Consider the following 8,093-nt stretch of genomic DNA (forward strand, 5'->3'; position numbering starts at 1 on the left):
GGAGTTGAATCAACGAGGACAAGGTCCCCCCAAACTTAAATTGAAGATAGGCTGACTATGAATGATATAGGGAAGACTACCTATCACGATTGATTCTAGAAAGGTGAACTTTTGTAGATTTTGTCTAGTGACACTAGCTCACTGACAGCATGCGAAGAGGGAAACTAAGCTCCTGAAATTCAGCTAAGAACAAATTTCTAGGGCAGCTAAGGGATACTAGCAGAGTGAAGCTATCCTATTCCACTTTAAAGAACATTAGAAAAAGGGCAAGAATTGATAGCTGTCTATCTAACTTGAGCAAGAATAGGCTTCCTTCAAATTTCCACAAACTAGACATCATAGGCTGTAACGCCCCAGGATGTTATATACCATCCTAGGTAATGCTAAATAATCCACCTGTCTAGCCTTAACTCTAAACATGAGATAACCAGCTCCCCGGAAATAATTTAAATAAAATAAAGCTTCGACTCCCATAATTCCACCAAAAATATCAATTTTATAAATTGTCGAAACTTCGCCCTCCGTGGGCAATAAAAAAAAACATCTCATACCCGCCTCAGTGACTAAATTCTTAAATAAATAAAACAATCGTACACCTAAACTCCAACGACACCAGTGACGCGTTTAACAATAACATCCATAAAAAAAATAAAAGTAGTTCTAAAGAAAACAAAATCGCTACCGGGTCCACACCTAGCCATAAAATAAATCCCAACGCTACTCAAACCAAACGACCCTTCCCTCTATCATCACTAACTCGACTAGTGATCCCTCCTCGGTCAAGCACTCTCCACGTCATCACCGCGGTCGACCCTGTTCACACCTGAAAACAAGTAAGGATAGAAAAGGGGGGGTGAGTACATAAGGTACTCCGTAAGTAGCCCTTCCTAACTAACACAAAAATCATGCTCACAGTCACGGCATATAAAATAAAACGATAGCAAGGCAATTAAATAGACAGCGAGAGATAAAAAAACAATAACTTGACATTTACATACAACAACCATGCGTCGGAACTACCAAGACTACAACCAATGATTCACTAGCCCTTGTCCCACAGTACTAAACCTCCCTCTACACCCCCCTGTGATACTCCTCGTTTAACTTCTCGAGGCATGACGGCTCTTGACATTTATTCCCAAGATATCGCCCCCTCCTTTTACAGTACTTGATGTTCGACCTTGCCATTTATTCCCAAGGCCTAGCACCACTACTTCGCAAGCACCACTACTTCGCAAGCACCACTCTACTTTAGTCCTTCAAGCCTAACTCCTCGAGTCGCATTGACCCTTGACATTTATCCTAAAGGCCTCAATAATCCTCTACAGAAACTTGATGTTCGGCCTTGCCATTTATTCCCAAGGCCTGAACTGTGCACCGGTCCTTGCCGTTTATCCCCAAGGTACCAATGACTTCCCAGCGTATTGGTCCTTGACATTTATCCCCAAGACCCCAATACTCATTTACAGAAATTTGACGTTCGGCCTTGCCATTTATTCCCAAGGCAACTACTCAAGGCTTTGAACCTCCAAGCGATTTATATGCATTTTTCAGATCAGACCACCCATAGTTTAACGGACTGCCAACCCATCCCTTCACCCTTCACCCTTCACAACTTCACTAGCCCTCCCAAGACCACCTACAAGTATATTTCCCACATTCCAATTCACTGCACAGTTCACAAGCATGCTTTTCCTTGTAATAAACAAGTCACACCCAACAGCTCACAACTAAAACAATATAAACTAATTATCAGTTTAACAACACGAGCATTTCATTTACAACATATTCGCAAAACGTCATGAGCCAGTTATTTTTAACCACAACAATTCAGAATCTACTAGTCACCTCCAACACTAAGAATAGAAAGCATGTTTCCTCATAAGTGTTCAATAATAGAAAGACGACAACAAAATCACTAGAAGTTCACAAATCAAAACTAACAATCCCTACATGCTCAATTAAATTATTTTAGCTAAAAATCAGCATCAAAACCATTCCGTTAACGCTAAATAACGCACGCACTCGCCCCCTGGTGCTACTTACACAACCACGTCCTTAAGTTTGCGTCAAACTCACACCTAAGTACAAAAACAGAAAAAATACAGCAATATAAATATACTGTTCAGCCTTCGAAAACAACTCTAAGAGGGTTCAAAGGGTCTCATTACCGCAAAACGACTTCGTGTAGGTGTGGGTAAATTAGATCTAGCTTGCAAAGGGGTGGGTAGCGTAAATCGAGCTTCGAACGGATGAAGATAACCACCGGACACCACCCAAAACACTGCTTTCCACGTTTTTACAGCAGCGAAAAACGCCCAAAATGACCTCCAATGGCTTTGATTTGATGTTCGTTACTACAAAACAATTTCGCTTAGGTGTGGGTATTCCAAATCGATTTCGTTTAGGTGTGGGTAATCCAAATCTAACTTCGAACGAGGGTGGGTCAAAGAAAATTACCGGGCTTACCGGATCTAAGCTATTCGAGCCGTTGGAGTTTGTCAGATCGAGGGAAAACACCGTGAACAGTCACCACGCGCCGCCGTCGCCGCACCTGCTGCTGCATGAGACCACGCACCGCCGCCTGCTGCTGCTCGACGCCCGCGCCAGCTGCTGCCCGACGCCGCCTGCTGCTGCCCGAGCCCAACGCTGCTGCTGCCGTGCTGCTGTCCCGACGCCGCACCTGCTGCTCCGATGCCGCCGCTGTTCGTCGCGTCACCTGAACGGAGCTGCTCGCAGGAGAAGAAGAATCCGAGTGGGGGTGGCTGACGGCTTCAACAAGAGAGGGAAAGGGAGGAAGAAGAAGAGGAAAAGAACAAGGGCTAGGGTTATTTGTTTTAAACTTTTAACTCCTTTGGGCTTGGGTTCTTTTCCTTTTATTTTAAGGCCCACTTACCCAACCCGTCCTTGTTAAAACAAGCCAATAATATAATTTCGTAATTGGCCCAATGGCCCAAAACAAGTGTCACATAGTGCCGTACTAAACCATAATTTGATAAATAACTACACGCGACTAACTCACCAGTAATTCTGTAGCAATACACAATAGCCGAGATGCCACACTTAAATTAAATAAAGATAACTGATGAATTAAACAAAATAAAATGAAATAAATAAATAAATAAAAATTTATTTTGTTATAAAAATTTCCCAGAACTCGAGGCAAGCTAACCTGAGTAACGCGGGGCATTACATAGGCAGAGGCTAAAAATATATTGGCATGCACAGTTCACTTATTCCACACTGAAGTTCTTCACATCTTGCTTCTACTAAGTTGCTAAAAGGAAATAAAAGAAAATTAAACAACTACTTACAAATTTAAACTAACCAGACTACTTGCCACCTAGTTATCTAAAACATGCATAACGTAAACTCTTAAAATTAAAGAACTGAGAGTAAAATTACAGAAAATAAACATATTTTGAGCAGGGTAAAGTCAACTCCCCTTGTTATCCTTCTTCTTCATCACTGACGTTGCCTGCGGGCTAAGATGCACCAGCATTTTCTTCTTCAACAGCCTGCTCCATAGAAAATTTCTAGAATGGATGGGAGAAGTTCCTCATCAGGGTCTTGCAGATCATAGTGTCTAGTTCTCTTACACAGCACAGATAAGCCTGCTGCCTTCTTTATGCGGCAGCTACAAATTCTATAATGCAGCTAAGTTGCTCCATCATGCTAAACTGTTTTGAGGTTACTTCTTTGATGGTGAATGTAATATTTCCCACCACTATAACTATGATCCACTACCTTAAGCCTCTCAATGGCAGCTTCATTGATTACCCCGTTGTCCTTAAGCACTTGATCTGCTTCTTCTACTCTTACTCCAAAGAGGATACATAGCTGTGTGATCAGATTCGGGAAAAACAAATTTCCCTGCTTTATTTTTTCCACAATAGCGATCTCCATCTCAATAAGCTGGGCTAAATTTATGCTAAGGTCTTCCATTATGTAAAACGGAAGCATCACTCTTTCTTAGTGATGGAAGCATCATGCGTAGTTCGCATGAGCTTGCTCTTTAGCAGGTGGTGCCATACGTTTGCTTTTGGCTTTCGGTATATAGGAAGGAAGGTCTGAGCTCCCCTTTTTGATAGCTGTCATCTAGCTCCCTTTACTCCTATGCATTTTAATGCTTTATTGAGATGGTCCTAAGATGGAGCAACCAACATCTTATTAAATGTCGCATAGGAGTAATTAGGTAAATTGTATAACTCATTGATGGCTTCGGCATTCCAACAAACATTTCTTGCCCCTTACCATTACTCCATAAGGATTTTTAGGGTTGAGGTTGGCATATAATTCTCACACTATCTAGATGACTGAAGGCTTGGGCTTATCACAGAAGGACTGCCACTCGTGCTTGTTGATAGCATTGATAATGAACTCTGGCATTGGCGACTCAGAAGGGAGGCCCCTCTTGCATAGAAGGTTTCTTTCCTTCAATTACTCAAATCGTTCGAATGCTGCAACATCAATAGACCTTTCGAACTTTGGCTCTCCTGAGGCAACCTTTTCTTTTCCTTTCCCTTTCACTGGGGAAACTTCTTTCTGCTTCTCATTTTCTGCTTTGCCCTTTGCTTTCTTTTTGTTGCCAACTGGTTACTTGGGCGATGCCTTTCTTTTTCTCGGTAATTTTCTTGTGGCAATTGGGACTACTTCTTCCTATTATTTGTCACTCCGGGCATCCTTATTGACTTCTTTTCCTCTACAACCTTTGCTCCATTTGTTCACCCTTTCTGAAACCCCATTCATTAAAGCCCATAAGCACCTTCTCATTTTCTGATAAAGTCCGAATAAACTCTTCCACTACTTGTATTGTTTAGGGGAGAAGATTGAAGCTTTATCTTCATTTCCTTCCTCAGGTTGGATTTCTTTGTTAATGACTGATCTTTCTTCTTCTGGGATCTCTTCATGTGGAGAAACCCTTTTCTCCTCTTGAGCGGGATTCGGTAGAGGCTTTTCCTTGGTAGGTTTTCACCCTCTTTCCTTCTTCTTTTTCTTCTTGGAGGGGAATGAACTTCATCACGCTATAACTGTTCTTCGGGTTGTTGGTCTGGTGGGGGCGGAGACTTTTCAGGGGCCTTAAGAAGCACGAGCTTTGGTGGGGATAAGGCAGAAAATCAACTTAGGAAGATAATGCAGAAAGATGATCTTCAGGGTTTCGAGACAAGAATAAAAAGAAAAATAATTATGCTCGACTTCTCTTCCTTTGAAATAGCCTGACAAGATATTCGTTCATAAATGGTTTGGCTTTCTTCAACCACCCCACTTAACCATGTATTTTAAATTTCAAAACCCCTTGCTTTTGTCCTTCTCAAAAAGAAATAATAAATAAATCAGAAATGCAGAAGGGTGCGGCTCGGGCAATATCGACATTTTTTGGCTCGGTGATCTTTTCTGACAGTTTTGTCTCCCAAGAGGCAAAACTGATTTTCTCTCTCTCTTCTAACGGCTATTCTCTCTTCATGATTAAACTTTAGCACGTTGCCACTTGTAAACCATGCTCAAGCATTATCAGAGTTGCCCTCATCGCCACTGATCACTTCAATTCCTGAACTTCTCTTTTTTCTTGCACTACTGCCTCATAATTTGGCTTTCCTACTCAAGACAAAAAATAAAATTACTTAACACTACACAATTTGGCTTCCTAATTTCCCCTGTTGTTGATAGATCCATGATTAGTTGCTTGACTACCCAGAATGCTTTTCCAAAGACTAGCTTATACGGAGAGGTTCTTATTGGGGTTTTGTAAGTTGTCTTATAGGCCCATAGTGCATCATCTAGTTTAAAAGACCAGTCTCTTCTGCTGGTATTCACCATTTTCTCTAGTATGTCTTTGATTTCTCTGTTTGACATTTGTGCTTATCCATTTGTCTAAGGATGATATGCTGTGGATACCTTATGCTTAATGTTATATCTTGCAAGCAGGGCGGCCATGGCTCTATTAACAAAATGGGTGCCTTCATCATTTACAAGAGCTCTAAGGGTTCCAAATATGGTGAAGATATTTTAGTGGATAAACTTTAAGATAGCCTTTGAATCACAGTTTATACATGCTAGAGCTTCCACCCATTTAGATACGTACTCTACTGCCGGTAGGATATAGAGGTTACCGTTTGGTGGGAAAGGTCCCATGAAGTCTATCCCCCAGACATCTAAAAGTTCTACTTCCAAGATAAAGTTCAAGGGCATCTCATACTTATTGGAAATGTTCTTCACTCTTTGACATTTATTGCAGCTTTTTACATATGAGTATGTATCTTTGAAGATTGACGGCCAATAATACCCGCTTTGAAAGATATTTGTAGCTGTTCTTTATCCCCAAAAATGGCCATCATAAGGAGTAGAATGGCAATGATGCAGCACTGTTAATGCCTCAGTGTTGTTCACACATCTACGCATAATTTGATCCTTGCACAACTTATACAGATACGGTTCATCCCAGTAATAAAATCTGCTTTGTGGAGGAACCTTTTTAACTGTTGCTTTTTATTTATGATGGTAAGATTCCACTAGCTACATACTTGGCAATATCTGCAAACCATGGTTCAGAATCTCTTTTATTCTCTGTCACTACTAGCAATTGTTCATTAGGGAATGTGTCTTGTATGATATTCTGTTCTTCCATCGATTCTTCAAATTCCACAATGGATAGATGATCAGCTACCTAATTCTCTAACACTTTCTTATCTCTAATTTCTAGGTCAAACTATTATAGCAGTAGCACCCATCTTATCAGCCTTGGTTTGGCATCCTTATTGGCTAGCAAATACTCGATGGCTGCATGGTTTGTGTATGCAATCACCTTTGTTCCAATTATATGGACTATGAATTTATCAAAAGCAAATACCACTGCTAGAAGTTCCTTCTCGATGGTGGTGTAATTGAGCTGAGCCTCTACTAACATCCTACTAGCATAGTAGATAAGATGAATCAACTTGCCCTTCTTGTGTCCCAGCATAGCACCCACCGCGTAGTCACTAGTGTCGCGCATGACTTCAAATGGCTTACTCTAATCCAATGCAGTTTGGGAGCCTGAATAAGAGCTTCCTTTAAAGTTGTGAAAGCCTATATATAATCAGAAGAAAAGTAAAAAATTATTTCATTTTCCAACAGAGAGCATAAGGGTTTATAAATTTTTGAAAAATCCTTGATGAATCTTTTGTAAAACCCTGCATGCCCAAGGAAACTTTGAATTCCCTTCACTGATGTAAGTGGCAGCAGCTTCTCTATTACTTCAATCTTGGCTCTGTCCACTTCTATTCCTTTTTTTGATACTTTGTGGCCCAACACTATCCCTTCCTTCACCATAAAGTGACATTTCTCACAGTGGAGAACCAAATTAGTATCTTCGCACCTCTTCAACACCTGCTCCAAATTGCCTAGACATTTGTTGAAGTCTTTTCCAAAGATTGAAAAATCATCCATGAAGACCTCCACCACAATTTTTATCAAGTCTGAGAAAATTGCTATCATACACCTTTGGAACGTTTCTGGAGCGTTGCACAATCCAGACGGTATTATACTAAATTCAAATGTACCATATGGGCAGTTAAAAGTAGTCTTTTGTTGGTCTTGAGGGGCTATGGTAATTTGGTTGTAACCACTGTACCCATCCAAGAAATACTAACACTCTTTCCCAGCCAAGCAATCCAACATTTAATCAATGAATGGTAGTGGGAAGTGATCCTTATTTGCTGCCTTATTTAATTTCATGTAATCGATACAAATTCGCCACCCTGTTACTGGTATTGTAGGAATTAACTCGTTATCGTTTGACACTACTATAATCCCTCATTTCTTGGGTACACATTGAACTGGGCTCACCCAATCACTATATGCTATAAGGTAAATTATCCCAGCATCACGCCACTTGATGATTTCTTTCTTGACTACTTACTTCATTGCATGAGTTAAGTCTTCTCTGGTGTTCAATTGAGTTTTTACAGCCATCTTCTTAAATGATTTTATGCATACAGTAGCTCGGACTAATCCCCTTGATGTATGTTATTTGTCCATCAAATGGCCCTCTTATGATTCTTCAACGTTGCTGGCAGTCGAGATTCTTTTTCTTCAACCAAGTCTGTTGCAATAAT

General features: G+C 40.7%; 1 long non-coding RNA gene across 2 annotated transcripts; it reads right to left on the reverse strand.

Annotated features, from left to right (window-relative positions):
* Nucleotides 1-484: 484 nt before the first annotated feature.
* Nucleotides 485-2,786, reverse strand: LOC148212298 (uncharacterized). 2 transcript variants are annotated; one of them, XR_015789943.1, is made up of 3 exons: nt 2,470-2,786; nt 2,172-2,357; nt 485-823 (listed from the first exon to the last, which is right to left on the reverse strand). It is a non-coding gene; the product is annotated as an uncharacterized LOC148212298 (long non-coding RNA). The 2 variants fall into 2 exon arrangements; XR_015789944.1 differs by having other exon boundaries at nt 2,461-2,786.
* Nucleotides 2,787-8,093: the final 5,307 nt, after the last annotated feature.

The sequence above is a fragment of the Momordica charantia genome (genome assembly GCF_013281855.1).
Source record: "Momordica charantia cultivar OHB3-1 chromosome 3 unlocalized genomic scaffold, Mcharantia_2.0 BLBB01000003.1, whole genome shotgun sequence".
Taxonomy (NCBI): Eukaryota; Viridiplantae; Streptophyta; class Magnoliopsida; order Cucurbitales; family Cucurbitaceae; genus Momordica; species Momordica charantia.